Here is a 19,753-nt window from a genome sequence, read left to right on the forward strand (position 1 = left end):
TTATTACTGAGGCAGGGAGAGAGAGAGAGAGAAAGTCACTCTTATGTTAGATATCAAAAGATGGAAATTCAGTATTAAACTAACTTTTAAGTGAAATTAAAGTTACTGTAATTTCATTTAAAAGTTAGCTTAATACATTACCCTTAAAAAAAGAAATAAATGGTTAACATAAGAATATAGGAGTGTGAAGATTAGTAGACTGTTTCTCTCTCCTCTCATTCCACCGATCTATTTTTAGAAGTCTTATCAACCTCGTTTTTAAAAACTTCTTTATTCTGTCTCTTTCTCTTTGTTCTGAAATGCTCTATGTTATAGAACGGTGCATTTACAGTTTGTAAACAGTACAGGTAAAATCAGATCAATTTAAAATTATCTACTGTACAGTTAAAGACATACAGAGAAACAGTAATAAGTAGGTTGCGCTAACTATGAACGAGAGAGAGACGGGGAGGGATGACTAACTTTAACCTTAAATAAAATAAAAACCACGGAGGCTAGAGGGCTGCAGTTTGGTATGTTTGATGATTGGATGGTGGATGATCAACGTACCAATTTGCAGCCCTCTAGCCTCAATAGTTTTTAAGATCTGACAGTTGTCCTTACTTAAGAGAGTGAAATTTTTTATGAATTATTATGGACACAGAGAGAGAGAGAGAGAGAGAGAGAGAGAGAGAGAGAGAGAGAGAGAGAGAGAGAGAGAGAGAGAGAGAGAGAGAGAGAGAGAGAATTACAAGAAACCTTTGACCACTAATCAGCAACACTACCCCTTCTTGTCATGTTAAAGTGACATGTCTGACAACTTTTGCCTTCAAGCTTCTTACAGAAGATGAGGGAAAAGTATTTGTTTGTTTAAAATACGTATCACATACGAATTTTGTAATTACAGTTATATTATTATTGTTATTATTATTATTATTATTATTATTATTATTATTATTATTATTATTATTATTATTTAATCTTATTGATATTTGAAAATTAGTACCTATTATTAGGTAAAAACTTTATTTATCATACAAAACAAATAAACATATACATGTACCATAAAAATTCTCTCATCTCAGTAATGTTATTTAATTTACACATTAAAGCTGGAAAACTTATAAATTACATAAAGAATTAAACATAAACACTTTTGCAGGGTTTCTCAGTACAGTATTTGCAAATGTTCGCATGTCTGTGAAAAACTTGTATATGATAATTAGTTAGGTTCCAATGAAAAGTTTGTGTGTCTGTGAATTCACGAAACTCGAATTGCGCAAGTTCAGGGTATTACTGTATATACAGTATTATTGGATACAGTGAAGTAAAGCATAACAATTTAAAAGATCCATGGAAAAGATGCATATTCGTTATGTTGATGTTTGTATAATACGATATTAATATATGAATACTGTATAGAGTACAGTATAATGTAGGCTAGGCTGTCATATACTGTATGGATACGATGTACCATACCGTAGGCTAAGCTAATTCTTGTTTGTTATTCAATTTCTCTTTGTACTGAATTATCATAAGTCAATCTGCATGAACGTCCAGAATTAGCTGATATTAATAATTACTATACCGTATAGGCCAATGTATAAAGTATACTTTATAGTGTGGGCTAGGCTACCATAAAATGTATACAGTACATGGTACTGAATACCCTAGTGTAGGCTAGGCTATATTCGAGATACATTTTTTCCAACAAACTATGGGTTTTTTGGAACCTAACCCCCATCGTAAGATAATACCTGTATAAGCATTTTTAGAGTTTTTTTTTTTTTGAACTATCAAAATAGGCAGTTCTAAGTGTTTTTAGAAGGGTTTTAAGTATTCACGGATTTTAGCTATTCGTGGGGGGTTGTGGTATGCATTCCCCATGAATATGGTGGCTTTACTGTATTTGCCATTCACCTTGGCCTGAAGCACTTTGCAAAAGAAGTAGCAAACAGAACCATGGTGGTGCATTCCGACAACACCACGGCTCTGTCCTGTATCAAGAATCAGGACGGAACCCACTTGTTCTCCCTTTGTCAGAGAGCAAAGGAGCTGCTAATTTTAGCAGATCAGAATCAGGTCAGACTTATCACCAGATTCATCCACAGGAAGATGAACGTCTCACCAGATGGATTAAATCAACGGGGCTAGGTCCTTCCGACAAAGTGGACCTTGCACTCCAGTGTCTGCGACAGCCTCTGGAAGTTGTGGGGCAGGCTACCAGTGGACCTGTTCGCCACATTGAAGAATTACTGTCTTCCTCTATTTTGTTTGCCAGTCCTGGATCCTCAGGCATGGACAACAGACACAATGCTGATAGACTGGTCGAACCTGGACCTCTGCACCTCTCTGCCATTCAACATGGTGGGGGTTGGGGGTGGGGGGTTCTCAACAAATTGAGGAGTCACAGAAATGTATCGATGACCCTGATGGCGCCCTTTTGGCCTCCCAAAGAATGGTTCTCTGACCTTCTCAAGCTTCTTGTGGACTTCCCAAGGTTACTGCCTCAAAGTCCACATCTTCTCCAACAGCCTCATCTTTGGAAGTTCCATCAAGGACTATCTGCTCTAACTCTGACAGGCTTCAGACTATTCAGAGACTCGTCAGAGCGAAGGGCTTTTCAAAGCAAGCTGTGGAAGCTATTTCTAGATGTAGACGTAAGTCTACCAGCCGAGTCTACCAGGCCAAGTGGGCTATCTTTCGCAGGTGGTGCAGCAGCAATAACATCTTGTCTGCTAAAACCACTGTAAGCCAAACAGAGGACTTCCTTCTCTTTCTCAAGACTTCCAAAGGACACTCTCCATTGACTATTAAGGGCTATAGAGCTATGCTGGGATCAGTCTTCAAGCATAAAGGTGTAGACTTGGCCTCCAATACAGATAGTGCATCTGACTGGCTGGGGGTACTCTCATGTATTGATAAAGGGATCAGGGATGGCTCCCAAGAGTTGGCTTTCCATTATACAATGGGAGTTCTTAAGGAGAGGGAACTGTGGTGTTCTTACACCTCTAAGGGAGTTACTCCCTCGCAGAAGTCAGCACTTCTATTTTCCCCTCTGGACCATCACCATTTGTTCCCACAGGCCGCAGTTCTGGAGATATCATCAGATCTTCAGAAGAAGAGCACACTGGATCTTTTAACCCAGTCCTCTAGGCGACCTAAAGAGACGTCCATTCTTGCCTCCAGGACAGTCTCACCACTGAAAATTGTAGATGCGTCCCTTTCGTGGCAGCAGGCAGAGATCTCACTCTAGATCCCAATCTAGTGGCAGGTTCGTCTCAATATCCATCAAGAAACCTTCAACAAGAACTTCCTCCCACAAGTGAGAACTACATTCTCCGAATTCCAGTAGGAGCCAGACTCCTTCTCATCTGGGAGAGATGGAGAGAGAAAGGGGCAGAGCCTTGGATTGTCAGCATCCTGAGGGAGGGTTACACCATCCCTTTCAAAGAAAAGCCTCCTTTGGTCAGCATGCCAGTAGTATTGACAGCCTACTCTGAAGGCTCAAAGAGGTCTTTGGCCCTCTCAGAGGAAGTTTTGTCCCTGCTCAGGAAGGGTACGATAGAATTAGTCAAGAATGTGCATAGAATTAGTCAAGAATGTTTACTCCCCAGGATTCTACAACCTTTTGTTTGTGGTGCCCAAGGTGTCAGGCGGCTGGAGGCCCGTCCTGGATGTCAGCGCCCTGAATGTCTTTGTACAGAAGACAAAGTTCAGGATGGAGACAAACCGAACCATCCTGTCACCATTCGCCAGGGAGACTGGATGACATCCATATATATGCAGGATGCATACTTCCATGTCCCTATACATCTAGACTCAAGGAAATTTTTAAGGTTTGTATACGGGAACAGGGTGTTCCATTTCTGTGCCCTGTGCTTCGGTCTCTTGACGGCACTGCAAGTTTTTACCAGAATTCTCCCTTCTCTCACGAAATGGCTCCATCTGATGGGAATCAAGATCTCCCTCTAACTAGACAATTGGCTCCTTCAGGCCCAATCGAGGGAAAAGTGTTCAGAGGACCTTCAAAGGACCCTTCTCTTGGCCCAGGATCTGGGCTTGATGATCAACTTACAGAAATCCCAGCTGAATCCTTCTCAATGGATTCTCTATTTAGGGATGATGATAGACTCAAGGAGTTTTTGGGTTTCTCCATCCCCGAAAAGAGTAGAGTCTTGTCTGAGGACAGTGAACAAGTTTCTTCTTTTCGATCACTGCTCCGCCAACGAATGGATGAGCCTTCTGGGGATGTTATCATCCGTAGAACAGTTCATTCTCCTAGGCAGACTTTATATGAGACTGCTACAGTTTTCCTTAAGGATCAGCTGGGACAGGAAGATTCAACCAGAAACATTCGTGTTCCACGTGACCCATGAGATAAAGGAAGACCTGCTCTGGTGGAGCTTAGAAGAAAGATTGTCGGAAGGGAAGTCCCTCCTTCCTCTGAGCCCCAACCTAGACTTCTACTCAGACACGTCGGATCTAGTTTGCTAGGGAGCAAGGAAGTCTCCGGGACATGGTCCCCAGAGCAAAGGAATTGGCATGTAAATGCCAAAGAGCTGAAAGTGGTCCATCTAGGTCTGCAGTTTTTCAAGTCAGAAATGTGCAACAAGACAGTTGTAGTCCATTCGTACAGCACAACTGCCCTGTCATAAATCAAGAATCAAGGGGGAATGCACTCGTTCTCCCTTTATGAAATGGCAAGAGAACTTCTTCTTTGGGCGACCCACAATCACACCAAACTTCTGACACATTTCATTCAAGGGAAGGCCAAAGTTCTGGCGGATGAATTGAGCCGTCAGAAGCAGGTGTTACCCATGGAGTGGACCCTTAATCCTCAGGTATGCTTGGATCTATGGAAGTTGTGGGGGACACCAACCTTAGATCTGTTCGCTACTTCCAGGAACCTTTTCTTAGATCTGTTTGCTACTTCCAGGAACCTTTCGCTGTTTTGTTTGCCAGTCCCAGATCCGTTGGCATGGGCAACAGATGCCATGGGTAGTTCCTCGTTGGATGAGTCGGTAGAGTTCTTGGCTAACACTCTGCTGGGCCCGAGTTTAAGTCTCCAGCCGGCCAGCGAAGAATTAGAGGAATTTATTTCTGGTGACAGAAATTCATTTCTCGGTATAATGTGGTTCGGATCCCACAATAAGCTGTAGGTCCTGTTGCTAGGTAACCAGTTGGTTGTTAACCACGTAAAATAAGTCTAATCCTTCAGGCCAGTCCTAGGAGAGCTGTTAATCAGCTCAGTGGTCTGGTTAAACTAAGGTATACTTAACTTTTCAGGACTGGTCGGACAAGCACCTCTATGCCTTCCCACCTCTTAATATGGTGAGGCAGGTAAAAAACAAATTTCAAGTTCATCAGAATGTGTCAGTGATATTAGTAGCTCTGTTTTTGCCAACAAAGGAGGTTTCCAAACCTTCTTGACCTTCTGGCAGACTTTCCAAGACTGCTACCTCAGAAACCTCATCTACTCAAACAGTCCCACTTCTGGCAGTTTCATCAGGGGTTGTGTACTCTGGCCCTGACAGGATACAAACTATCAGGAAATTCCTTAGAAAGAAAGGGTTTTCAAGATCAGCTTCACAAGCTATTGCCAAGTTCAGATGGCAGTCCTCTGACAGAGTACATCAGGCTAAGTGGGCGATATTTCGAGCATGGTGCAGAAGGCACAAAATTTCGTCTTCTAAGACATCTGTAGTGGAAATATAGTGTATTTTCTGCCGTATCTGAAAACCGATAGGAGCCTATCTACTTCGACTATCAAGAGTTAGTGGGCTATGTTAAGCTCTGTCTTCCGACACAGGGGAGTGGATCTTTCCTCTAATCAGGACTTGTTGGATCTCATTAGATTGTGTGACACCATGAGAAAGAAGGAGGTAGCAGTAGTACCTTGGAACCTAGATGTGGTTCTTAAATGGCTGTCTGGCCCTCGATTTGAGCCCATGCACTCAATTTCGTTAAGGCACTTGACTAGAAAGACCCTTTTTCTAGTAGCCTTGGCAACAGCAAAATGGGTTAGTGAGACCCACACTGTAGATAGAAGATTGGGCTTCTCCCAAGGAAATGCTGTCTGCTCCTTTTCCTTGGGCTTTCTAGCCAAAAATGAGTCACTGTCTAAGTCTTGGCCTCGTTCTTTTATCATTAAAAGTTTGTCAGAAGTTCTAGGTCCAGGTGAAAAAGAGAGGGGTTTGTGTCCTGTGAGGGCTCTGAAGTATTACCTTCACAGAACAGAGGGAGTGCTTGGACGGTCTAGTGCCTTATGGTGCTTGGTTAAGAACCCTCACGTCCACTGTCAAAGAATGCCCTGGCATTCTTCCTCAGAGACCTCATGTTGGAAGCTCATTCCTTGATTGGAGATGATGCTGGAAGCTCATGAGATAAGAGCTTTAGCCACTTCATTGGCATTCTATATTACAAGCTACTTTTTGGAAGTGCAAGTCTGTGTTTGCATCACATTATTTAAAGGAGATTGAGACAATATATGACAATTGCAGTACATTGGGTCTGTTTTCGGTGGCTGGCGGTGTGTTGGGGGAGGAAGCGTAGGAAGCATTCCTTCCTTTTGTTTCTTTGCCTTGAAATAAGGGTGTTGAGTTTTTTAGGGGAGAGCCTGGGGATACTGTGTACCCAGAGTACCCTCCAGTTCTGTTATGGTTGGGTGGTGGTTTTAATCTTTTTGTGGTTAAGGTGACGTCTTTTTTGGTTGTATTTTCTGTATTGCACCCATGGCAGGGGCAACATTTTAATCTTTGTTAGCAATCAGAATTGTCCTTTGCTGCAAAGTACGGTATCCACTGAAATAGTAGGTGACCCACGGCTATACCGCCGCGCCACTATACGATAAGATGAGCACCAACCAGAGGCAGTGTCTTCCTGCAGTAGCTTTCTTATCAGGTAAGAAAACAACACACATTATATTAATGCTAGCAATTTTTTCTGTTCTCAAATTCATTACCATTCCTAATGTTTTGTGGTAGATATGCACATGCATCCCACCTCCTGTCATTGTGGGAATCAGCAATGTAATTACTTGGTAAGTTACATAAAAATGACATTTTTATGATAAGGTTTTTTATATACTTACCAAGTAATTACATGATTGGAGCCCGCCCTCCTCCCCTCTCATGAACGTAAGGACATAAACAAATTGAAGCTCTTTTGCTAGTTCCTCTCTTTCCCTGAAAGTGGGCGGGGTCTAGTCACCTACCCAAAACAAAATAGTGCAACCCACAAATTTCAAAAATTTTAGCTGCCGAGTGAGTGAAACTTATAGCAATGTAATTACTTGGTAAGTATATATAAAACTTTATTTTATCATAAAAATGTAATTTTTTAACTGTATAATTAAAAAATTTTGGTCACAGCAAACCCAGTTTTTCTTTGTCATCATTCTACTTTTCTTTACCTATGTTTGCAAAAGTCCAGTGTATTTTAGCAATTATGTTTGTCATATAACTTTACAACATGACTGCATAATTTGTCATACACAATTTTAAAATTTTTTATTCCAAATAGCTGCTATAGTCTGTTGTGAGTTGTTTAAATTGAGAAATTATGTGATGGGGGTAAACTTTTCATGATATTATTTGCAGATAATATTGCTGATTGACGGTACTCCTGCGGAACCACCAAGAGAACATGTGATCTGTTAAGCAGCAGCAGGGATCCCACCATTGAAGAGTTGACCAGTGTGTATGGAAACATTTAATAGGAGGTGAGACACAAGGAGTTTGAAGAGATTATTACATTTGTACAGAGAAAAATGTAATGGACAACAGTCATCAACAACTAGTGCGATTTTCACATTGTGGGGATACAGTACTTGTGAAATGGGTCCTCTGCATTGTATGTCAAATGTACTTCATGTTTGAATTTCCATCTGGTTTGGGTTTTCATGTTTATCATTTCTCCATGATCTTGGAGAGCTCTCTTGGTGGCTATTCATACTTTTACTGATATATTTAATATTTGTCTGGTTAACTGTTCTTCATACACCTCATTTCTTGTCTAGACCATCTCAGTCTTGTAGCTCTGGCTCTGATTTTTAGGCACTGAACACCACGCACATCTTTCTGCAACTTCCTCATTTTTAATATGATCTTCTCACCACACTTTAGAATGAATCTTAGCATTTTGTAGTCACACTACTTAAAAACTTTCATTTTCAAGTGTCCATGTTTCTGCTCCATTTGACTCTTCCACTTTTATTCAGGCTGCAGTGAAATTTTTTACTAGCCTCTCCGTATTTACTTCACAGCCTGGTATGTCTGTAAAGTAATAGAAATGTTCTACCTCTTCTAAGACCAGTTCTTCCATATTAACATAGTTATCCACTCACTTGTCTTGGCCACTGAAAATCCCTTATTCCACTTTATATTTTGTAGTCTGTAGCATTCCATTGGACACCATCTGTTACATTCCATACGTTCTGAGTTCACTCCTACACTTTCCCACTGCATCCACATGGTCACTTCCTGGATTGTACATTCTCCTGTTGCCTCTCTAGTCACCATAATCCAATGGCATAGCTAGAGTTACCAATTGAGGGGCTAGAGAAACCTATTTAGTACCTCAGTTTGAAGAGGGCCACTTGTTCCCTGTCAGATTTACTCATGCTAATGCAGTAATTCAAAATGCAGAATATCATTTACAAAGTTCCTACATAAATAGATGAGATTTAATGTACGGAATAGGCCTGGGGATGGTAAAAGCATGCTTTACAGTTATAACCACAAAAACATCATAAAAAGTAGCATCTGTTCTCTATAGATAATCAGGGTATTTAAAGAAATAGATTGAAATTTACTTCCTTATCAGAGAAGAAAAGGAGGAGAAAGATTCAGAGGAAGAGAGAAAGATTCAGAGGAAGAGAAGAAAGAAAAAAAGCTAAGGTGGAAGAAGAAGGTGATATGGAGATATAGGAAGGGAAGGAGAATGAAGAATAGGAGGAGACAGGTGAGAAGAATTTGTTTGGTTCTTAATACGGGTCCTCATTCAGGTACTTCCATGTGTACTACTTTTTTGACCAACTGTTTCTCAGCCCTTCTTATGACGTGTCCAGATTTCAGTATTTTTCCAGCCTCTCGGTACCACATCTCCACAAATCCATCATTTGTTTTACAGTCTTTCCACTCCTTCGGCCACGGATCTTGACAGCCTTTGGTTGCATCTGTTCAAAATCTTTTCAAAATCTTCCCCATTTTCCTTGTCAGTTCTCAGTTTCTGCTGTCTTATGTACTCTTTGTAAGTTTTTTCACTCTATTAATGGAAGATTTTTATTTCTCAGTAATAGAGCTATCTTTTTCTGTTTATGCTGCCGCTGCTTTCTTAGCCACTGTTCTCTCAAATCTGGCTCCACATTCCAGTGTGTCCCCATCTGTCACAGCAGTGTCTGCAACTCCCCACTCTCTCCCATTTGTCTTGTAATGTGTTTCACTTACTGAAAATCTTGTAATCCATATAGTTTTGCAATTCTGACCACCATTTGTTACATTTGGTACATAGTTCTGAGTTCTCCCTATATCATTCTCAAAACCATGATGTGGTTTTTTTTATTTACAGTATTGTACTTTTTACCTCTGCTTCTCTGCCAGTCTTATAAGTTTTATTTTGTGTATATTGATTTTCATTCATATCTATTCCACTTTCCCACCTTTTAAATCTCTCTGCTAACTTTTCCTCAGATTCTTCAACTAGCATTAAGCCGTCTACATAAAGCAACTTCCAGGGGATCATTATTCTGTAGCCGGTTCTGATACACTTGCCACTGCCTTCACTCTAGATCTGGTGTTGTGTTAGAGTAAGGTAACTAAAGGTAACTAGCCAGAATCTTTCTGGCACCCTCTGTCTTTGAAATGCACATTTGATTATTTAGCTTTTTACTCTATCAAATGCCATTTTAAAACACATTATTGGTAAAATATCTTTCTCTTTGTGTATTACATTCCATGTATTTGTGCCATTATAAAGACTGCTTCTGTTGTCAGCCTCTGGCATGAAACCAAACTAAGAGCTGTTGATCATAAGAATTGTTTTCAATCTTTCTCCCAGCACATTTTTCAGTCTTTACTTAGCATTCTCAAGTAGTAAAATCCTGTATGATTTCCACATTATTTACCATTATACTAAGGCTCTCTTCCCCACTCTTCTGGTCCTATTTATTCCTTTATTAGGTTTTCATTATTATATTTTAGCAAGCTCATGCTTTTATTAAGTTACTTGTTATTGCAGATAGTCCTTGGGCTTTATTTTTCATCATCCATGGGGCCGATGTAACATTATGGTCCCTCTGTTGTGCTCATATCCTCCAGTTCATGCTCATTTTCTTCATTCAGGTGTTTTAAACACTACCTCCATCATTCCAATATCTTTTTTTCTTCAGATCAAATTTCCCCATCTTCATCTTGTATGTATTTTACCCATTTTACATCTTTACCATCTGAATATTTTCTCTTCTCCTGCTGTGTTGAGATTCTGATTTCAAATGTCCCTATTCACCTGCTGTATAGCCTCCCTCTTTGTTTCCCTTGTATAGATCTGTTTATCATCTTTCCTGTAAGTCCTTCACCAGAACTGGAGGTTTTTCCTATCTTCCATTGCCCATTTTATGTCTTCATTCTACCACCATGTCTCTCCTTACAATCCTTCTCTATCACTCTGCATACTACTTTTGTTGCTTTTGTGTTCAACTTTCAGCAGTTTCTACTGACCACCTTTTGTTGATATAACTTTTTTGGTTTTTTTCATTTTCATTTTTCATGTTTTTATTCTTTTGACTGGCTCTTTTTAAACATCTGACTTACCTGGTAGTTATATATATAGCTTAAGTCCCTGACACGCGGCAGAATTTCAAAACTCGCGGCAATCGCCGATGGGTAGTCAGGTGTACCACTAGTGCGCCCTCTACCCAGGTACCTTGAACCATTCCAACTGTTCCTCAGATCTTCCCTGCCGCCATACCGGTTGCATCGTTAAGAATTTCGCTCGTTTGGCCCGTGTTTTTTCACAGAGTTTTGGTGAAGTACACTTTGGCTTTGGCTTTCGCTTGTTTTTTTGATTTGCTTTGGATTTTCTGGATTTGTTAGATATTGTTGATTTTGACCTTTGCTCGCTTTGGATTTTTCTTACGATTTTTTCTCTTTCCAAGATGTCTGACTCTGCTTCGAGTGTGAGAATGTGTGTTAGGGGGTGTAAAACCCGGCTTGCTAAAGCCGCGTTGGATCCCCACTCTGTTTGTGTAAATTGTAGAGGTAAAAATTGCGAGTTAAAGGACAGATGTGATGAATGTTTTGGTTTATCAGAGAAAGAGTGGATGGATTACTACCGATATGTTTCTAAGCTTGAAAGGGATAGGATCAGAAGAGCCGGGAGTAGTAAATCTCGCTCTTCTAGAGATAGTCAGGGAATTGAAGATTCTTCTCATATTATCAATCCTATTATTCATTCCTCAGTAGTGGTAGTCCCAGAACCCCCCACTGATACTGATAAGGAACCGACCTTGAAGGACATGATGACGGCCATTCAAACCCTTGGACAAAAGATAGAATCCCTTGCAAGAGACAGAGAGGATTTATGGTCGAATGTGAGAGATCTGAAACATTCAAGTGTTAATGAGAAAAATAAAAGTGCAAGTGTTGTGGAGGGTGCGATTGCTCGGTCCTGTCGTGCTCCTAGTCCTAGACCTCTTCCAAGCTCACCAACCCCTGTGAGAAGGAATGTCGACAGACGAAGGGAGGCGAGAGGCTTTAGTTACCGAGCAGTCGTCCCCTCGAGCGTACCTGTTGACGCTTCCCAGGACGCTCACCCTCGCCATAGGAAAGGCGAGGTTAAAGTGTTTTCGTCCTCGTCGGAAGACGCTGTTACTAGATGGGGCTGGCGTCATACATCCGTATCGAGACCCCTCAAAAGGAAACTTCCTTCGGTGGAGCGGCGTCGGGATTTGACGCTTCCTACTCCGGGATGTAGTCACTGAAGCAGTCCAGAGCGTTCCCCTCTTAGTTCGGACGATTGCTCTCCAGTGAAAAGCAGACGTATGTTGTCGCATGGGCGGCCGTCTGCTTCAGCTGATGACGAAATGAGATCGGAAGCGTCCCCGGAATGTCATTTCCAACGTCTCATCGACGAAAATGAATTAGTTGATATTGCAGCTCCCCCTGTCGATCCCAACAGCAGGTAGCTCCGCAAATCAGTCTAATTCAGGACATGCAACGGAAACTCTCTTCCCTGATGCAAGTCTTGCAGCCTGCAGAAAAGACGGATGCAGACTTTTGTCCACCTATGGCTGTACGTCGCCCTGAGGAAACTTTTGACCGATGTCGCACAGGCGGCCAGTTCTCAAGTGACTTCAAGGTGCGGCGGGACAGCGAACGTGGGAAGAATTTTTCTCCTATTCAAGAGGCCCCAATCATTTTACGTCAGCCTGAGGAAGCTTTTGACAGATGTCGCACAGGCGGCCAGTTCTCAAGCGACCTTAAGGTTGGACGGGGCAACGATCGTCAGAAGTCTGGACGCCAGGACGCCCGAGTTGCGCAAGAGGATGGACGCCAGGACGCCAGGCGTCAAGAGCTTGGTCGCCAGGACGTCAGACGTCAAGAATCTGGACGCCAGGACGCCAGGCGTCACGAAGTTGGACGCCAGGCGTCACGAAGTTGGACGCCAGGCGCCAGGCGCCAGGCGTCAAAGATCCAGGCGTCACGAAGTTGGACGCCAAGACGCCAGGCGTCAAGAATCTGGACGCCAAGACGCCAGGCGTCAGGAGGCTGGACGCCATACTTTATTACTACAAGAAGATGGACGCCAAGACACCAGACGTCAAGAGACTGGACACCAGGACGCCGAGCGTCAAGGTGATATTTTGAAAGATGTCGCTACTTTGGTTTTTGGTCAATCAGAAGAAGAGATTGATGATATCCCTCAGTCTCCTGTGGATCATATCGAAGAAGTTTCGGAAGAAGACGATAGTAAAGGCCATCAACTTTCATCAGACTTCAAAAAACTTATGAAACTTTTTGCGGAAGTTTTCCCTGAAAACTTTATTCCGACGGCTCCTCGTTCCCCACCTTCAGAATTGACTCTTGGGAAGGCGTCTAATGGGTCAACTTTTATGAAGATGGTTTTGTCCCGCTCGTCCAAGAGAGCTCTTAAAATGATGAATGAATGGATGCTTTCAAAGAAGGAACAAGGAAAGACGGCTTTTGCTTTTCCTCCAGCCAAACTAGCTTCAAGATCGAGCGTTTGGTATCAAACTGGAGAATTGTTCAGCCTTTGAATACCTGCCTCTTCCCAAGGAGACTTCTGGAATCTTGTTGACTCATCTCGCCGAGTGGCCATGGGGAGAACGAAGTTTTGTTGGTCAACATCAGAATTGGACCACCTCCTCAAAGGAATTTTTAGGGCCTTCGAGGTCTTTAATTTTCTGGACTGGACCCTGGGAGCGTTAGGAAGAAAGATGGGATTATTCAGCACGACCGACACCGAAGAACTTGTACATCTGATGTCGTGTATGGATAAAGGAATCAGAGACGGTGCCAGCGAATTAGCTGCGCTTTTCTCAGCAGGAATCCTGAAGAAAAGGGCCCATCTTTGCTCTTTCCTAGCTAATGGGGTCACATCCAGTCAAAAATCGGAACTAATTTATGCCCCTTTTTCCTCTCACCTCTTCCCTCAAGACTTGGTAAAAGAGGTCTCTACATCCTTAGCTCAGAAAACCACACAAGATCTTATATCGAAGACAGCAAGGAAAGTCCTACCAACGACTTTCATCACTAAAAAGAGTAAGGCTGAGGCTTCTGTGTTTCAGGGATCTCAGCCCTTTCGTGGTCGGCCCTCAGGTAGAGGTTCCTCGAGGGCGGGTAGAAGATCTACATCAAGAAGTGGCTCTAGACAGGGAAGAAACAGGACCTGACGTTCTTCCCCTTCAGGCAGCGGTAGGTGCCAGGCTGTTCAACTTCTGGCAGGTGTGGAAGAAAAGAGGAGCGGATCTTTAGTCCATTCAACTACTCAAGGATGGATACAAAATCCCTTTCCTAAGAAAGCCCCTGTTGGCAGACAAACCAATAGATCTATCGCCCAGATACAGAGACGAGTCCAAGGCACAGGCGATTCAACAGGAAGTTTCCTTATTATTGCAGAAGAACGCAATAGAGAAAATACAAAATCTGGATTTGCCAGGATTTTACAACCGCCTTTTCCTGGTTCCCAAGAGCTCGGGGGGGTGGAGACCAGTACTGGACGTGAGTGCCCTCAACGTCTTTGTACAAAAGACGAAGTTCACCATGGAAACAACAAAATCAGTGTTAGCAGCAGTCAGACAACACGATTGGATGGTTTCCTTGGATCTTCAGGATGCATATCTCCACATTCCTATCCACCCGGGCTCCAAGAAATACCTGAGATTCGTCTTCATGGAAGAGGCATTCCAGTTTCGGGCTCTTTGCTTCGGCCTAAGCACTGCGCCCCAAATATTCACCAGACTGATGTCGAATGTAGCGGGAATGCTGCACACGAGAGGCATCAGGGCCTCTCTGTATCTGGACGACTGGCTCCTCAGAGCTCCTTCCTTCAATCGCTGTCTGGAGGATCTTCAAACGACAATCTGTTTATCAGAGGAACTAGGACTTCTGGTAAACAGGCAGAAGTCGCATCTAATCCCATCTCAAGAGATCCTGTATCTAGGGATGAGGATTTAGTCTCGGGATTTTCGGGCTTTTCCGTCACCATCAAGGATGGAACAGGCCTTGGTAAAACTAAAAGACTTTCTGGGGAAACGGATGTGCTTGGCGAGGGAATGGACGAGCTTGCTAGGGACCCTTTCCTCGCTAGAACAGTTTATTTCCTTAGGAAGACTAAACCTTCGCCCACTCCAATTCCACCTCAATCGGTATTGGAGCAGAGAAAAGGGGCTAGAGATAGAGTGTATCCCCATTTCAGAGGCGATGAAACAATGCCTTCAGTGGTGGAACGACCCAGTCAAGCTTCAGGAGGGCCTTTCATTAAAACAGAGGAACCCAGACCTAGTGTTGTTCTCCGACGCGTCGGACTCGGGGTGGGGAGCAACATTGGGAAAGTTGGAAGTATCGGGATTCTGGACCAGAGAGCAAGAGAAGCTCCACATAAATCAAAAGGAGCTGACTGCAATATTTTTAGCCCTCAAAGAGTTACAACACTCAGTCCAAGACAAGGTAGTACAGGTCAGCTCCGACAACACGACGGCGTTGGCCTACAGCAACAAGCAAGGCGGAACCCACTCCAGGTCGCTGTACGAAACGTCGAGAGAACTCCTTCTCTGGGCCAAAGAGAAGAATGTGACATTATTGACACGTTTCATTCAGGGGGAAAGGAATGTGAGAGCAGACAGTCTGAGCAGGAAAGGTCAAGTCCTGGCAACAGAATGGACTCTTCACCAAGATGTCTGCAGAGAATTGTGGCGGATTTGGGGACGTCCATGCATAGACCTCTTCGCCACGGCTCAAACGAAGAGGATGGAGACGTACTGCTCTCCTGTGCCAGATCCCGAGGCAACGCACATAGATGCGTTCCTTTTAAATTGGTCCAACCTAGACGTTTACGCTTTTCCCCCGTTCAAGATCATAAACAAAGTCATTCAGAAGTTCGTGTCCCACGAGAGCACCAGGATGACTCTAGTGGTCCCCTTTTGGCCGACAAGAGAATGATTCACAGAGGTGCGGGAATGGATGATGGACACGCCGAGAAGTCTGCCTCTAAGACCAGATCTACTCAAACAACCCCACTTGGAAAGGTATCACCAAAACCTCCAAGGTCTACAGCTAACTGCCTTCCGACTATCGAAAAACTCGCAAGAGCTAGAGGCTTTTCGAAGGAGGCAGCTAGAGCGATCGCAAGAGCAAGGTCATCTACCATCAGGGTATACCAATCCAAGTGGGATATTTTTAGGGGTTGGTGTAAGGACAACTCCGTTTCCTCTTCCAGTACCTCTGTGACCCAGATAGCGGATTTTCTTCTTTACCTTAAGAAGAGACGTAACTTTTCATCCTCGACTATTAAGGGATACAGGAGCATGTTGGCAGCTGTCTTCAGACACAGAAACTTGGATTTGTCTGCCAATAAGGATCTCCAAGATCTTCTCAGATCATTCGAAACTACCAAGGAGAAAAGTCAGAACTCACCAGTGTGGAACCTAGACGTGGTCCTAAAGTTCCTCATGTCCGATAGGTTCGAACCTTTGCAAGAGATTTCATTTAAAGATCTCACAATGAAAAGACTATTTTTGGTTTGCTTGGCGACAGCTAAAAGAGTCAGTGAAGTACATGCCTTCAATAAAACCGTCGGTTTTAGGAACGGCAAAGCTATCTGCTCTCTACAACTGGGGTATTTAGCTAAGAATGAACGTCCTTCACAACCATGGCCCAAGGCTTTCGAGATTACGAATCTGACAGAGATCGCAGGTGAGGAGTTAGAGAGAGTCCTCTGTCCGGTAAGAGCTCTGAGAGCGTACCTGCAAAGGACGAAGAGTTTACGAGGCAAGTCAGAGGCGCTTTGGTGTTCAGTTAAGAAGCCCTCTCTACCAATGTCAAAGAATGCGTTATCCTTTTTCATAAGACAGTTGATAAGGGAAGCGCATTCAGAATGCAGTGATGCGGACCTGAACCTTCTAAAGGTTAAAACCCATGAGGTCAGAGCGGTTGCAACCTCTGTAGCCTTTAAACAGAATAGGTCCCTACAAAGTATCATGGACTCTACCTTCTGGAGAAGCAAGTCAGTGTTTGCCTCACACTACTTGAAGCAAGTACAAACGCTTTATGATGACTGCTATACACTGGGACCATTTATAGCAGCTAACTCAGTAGTGGGAGAAGGGACTACCCCTGCAATCCCATAAATCGATGCCCTTGATTCTTGCCTTTGAATAGTTGTAATGTTATGGTTGTTTGTGGAGATTGGACGCAATCTTCCGCAATCATTGATTTTAGTCAGGTAATCAGTTTGTTCCTTGGCAGCGCCCGGAACAAGGGTATTATAGGTTGTCTGTCACATAGAGGTTGGTACACCGGTTGGCAGCTCTTAGAGGTCTTCAGCCCCCTGAGTGGATCGCTGGACCTCTTAAGGAAAGCAGACATAATGAGGGGGAGTTCATTGAAGTCAGCTTCCTTAAACCAGGTAAGAACCTTAAGTTGGTTTATTAACCCTTAAGCAAAATTCCAAAGATGTTGGCTGTCTCTGACCCTCCACCAAAGGTGTCAATCAGCTATATATATAACTACCAGGTAAGTCAGATGTTTAAAAATGATATTTTCATAATAAAATAAATTTTTGAACATACTTACCTGGTAGTTATATATGATTAAATTCACACCCTCCTCCCCTCTAGAGACTAGGGGCATGGAAGATCTGAGGAACAGTTGGAATGGTTCAAGGTACCTGGGTAGAGGGCGCACTAGTGGTACACCTGGCTACCCATCGGCGATTGCCGTGAGTTTTGAAATTCTACCGCGCGTCAGGGACTTAAGCTATATATATAACTACCAGGTAAGTATGTTCAAAAATTTATTTTATTATGAAAATATCATTTTTACATACAGACTCATTACTCATGATTATCCCTTTTGTGTGGCACAGATAATCCTGGGTGCTTAAGTCCCCTGTCAAAAAAAAAAAAAGTAAAAATGATAGTCAGCTGGTACTGCAGATGTGCTGGCAGATCCCTACAGTACTGGGTGTTTTGAAATTAGAGCCCCCCCCTCCACAGAACAAATGGAAAGTTATGAAGTTTTCTGCTATAGCTTATTTCCAAGTACATTATTTTAAGTTTTTATTAAGCTATTTTTCTCTGACGGAGTTAGATACAGCCATGGCTAACGACTCTGAGGAAATCAGATGGATTGACCGAATCCAGGCTATAATCTTCAGAGAGGCCAAGGATGCTGGCGCATACTTCATTTCACGTTCCTGGATAGCTAAATACATTAAAAGAGATGAATCCTTTGTTTAAAGAGACTGGAACAAAAATCTATATGACAGTCATCGTGAGAAGAGTGATAATCTTGGAAGGCCTGAAGTCCTTTTTTAGGAGTCAAAAGACTTCATAGCTGAGGCAGTGGGTAGACCAAGAAAGTCTTTATGTAAATTGGCAAATGAACTAGAAACAAAAAGGGGAAAGAGGAGAAGTTATAGTGCTGTATGTCGTGAGTTGAAAAAATCTGGTATCAAGCCATTTTATGTTATCAGCAAGCCCAACATCACTCAGCAACAGAGAGAAGACCGTGCATGGTTTTGTGATTCATTTCTTAAAGATTGGGATAAAGCTGACTTTCGCCATGTTGCCGCATCAGATGAATTCTTCATTTACACAGTCAGGAAGCCAAATCATAAAAATGACATCATTTGGGCTGCAAAGTTTGATGATATCAACGATGACGTGTGCTATTGCCAAGTTGTGAAATTTCTTGAATGTTTTGGAATTTTTCTCTGTTTCACATCCAAACGGTTAATGTGGATCATCAAAGAAAAAGGACAGTCATGGAATGGCGAATACTTCAGAGAAACCGTGCTTACTGGTGGAGTATTTCCTTTCTTCAAAGATCCTGAAAATGTGTTATCTGTTGAAGAAGTCACATTTTTGCATGATAAGCACCATGTTTCAAGGCTCTTCTGACACAGGAGCTGCTTCGAAACAGTGGTATCGATTTCTTCTCGTCAAGTGAATTTCCATGTAGCTCCCCTGACCTTAATGTGTGTGAAAACATTGGTAGTATCTTAAAGGATCATGGTGAAGCACACACAGTGAACTGTGATGATATACCAAGCCTCGACGACCTGCGGAGAGAGGTGACCGAAATGCGCAGGGAAATGGAGTTTGAGTCTCAGCTTTTTTGTGATTTGCTGAAATCATACCCCTCAAGAATGCAGGCTGTGGCACAGGCAGATGGAGGCCACACAAAATGTTAAATACTCAGAGAGAAACTTGAATAAATACCTGTTCTGAATTACTTTTGTTTTTGTCCATATCAATTTTAGTTTATGCTGTAGAGGGGTTGTGGGCTGGGGGGCTCTAATTTCAAAACACCCTGTATATTGGTTTCTCTTCTGCCTCTACTGACACTAGGGAAGAGAAAGCCTGCAGACTCCTGTTCAAGACCCATCTGGTTTTTTCTTTGCAGGAGGACATGCAGTGCTTAATTATAGATGTTCTTCTACCTCAATTTCGTTTTTTGAGGAACAGTTAAGAGAAACCAGTACCACCTTAAGGGGAGAGGGCATCAGCCCTCACTGGATGGAACTGGCCAGGGTAATCAAATATTTCTTAGTTGTGGGTTTTCTAAGCGGCAATGTTTATAATCCCTATTTCACTCTGTTATGTTTCGGCTGTTGATGTTTGTAGCGGGAATGTTTTCGCCAATGTTATGATTCACTTTGTTGTCTGTTATTAAATTCTTGAGTGTGTACTTGTTTGTTCTTCACACTGAACTTCCTTGGATCCTATTTAGCTGTCACCAAATGTAATGAGGTCTTTTCTTTTTATTTCTTTTATAGTTGCTTTATCGTTTCTAGCTTTGTTTGTTCTTAGTTGTTAGAGTCCCAGGAGACTTAGGAAGACACAGTGCAGCTTTCTTACTTCATTAACACACTAGTAAAATATACAGTATTTCTACAAGTTAAGTGAATCGAAGTATGATCCTTTCTTTCTTCTTAACCCACAGCTGGTGAGGCTCTTGACCTCATTCCCCTAAGGCTCTCTCTCTCTCTCTCTCTCTCTCTCTCTCTCTCTCTCTCTCTCTCTCTCTCTCTC

At 42.7% G+C, this 19,753-nt stretch overlaps 1 protein-coding gene across 8 annotated transcripts in view; it reads left to right on the forward strand.

The window, feature by feature from the left end:
* LOC136854668 (uncharacterized) overlaps positions 1 to 19,753 on the forward strand; it is a 36,443-nt gene that overhangs the window by 12,737 nt on the left and 3,953 nt on the right. The window contains exons 2-4 of one of the 8 annotated variants that reach the window (XM_067131273.1): positions 7,581 to 7,702; positions 8,806 to 8,943; positions 9,672 to 9,802. The gene's annotated coding sequence lies outside the window, so the exon portion shown is untranslated. Of the gene's footprint in view, positions 1 to 7,580; positions 7,703 to 8,805; positions 8,944 to 9,671; positions 9,803 to 19,180; positions 19,253 to 19,753 lie in introns of all 8 variants that reach the window. The other 7 variants (XM_067131285.1, XM_067131297.1, XM_067131284.1 and 4 more) reach the window with 7 other exon arrangements.

This window comes from Macrobrachium rosenbergii, chromosome 3 (assembly GCF_040412425.1).
Source record: "Macrobrachium rosenbergii isolate ZJJX-2024 chromosome 3, ASM4041242v1, whole genome shotgun sequence".
Lineage (NCBI taxonomy): Eukaryota > Metazoa > Arthropoda > Malacostraca > Decapoda > Palaemonidae > Macrobrachium > Macrobrachium rosenbergii.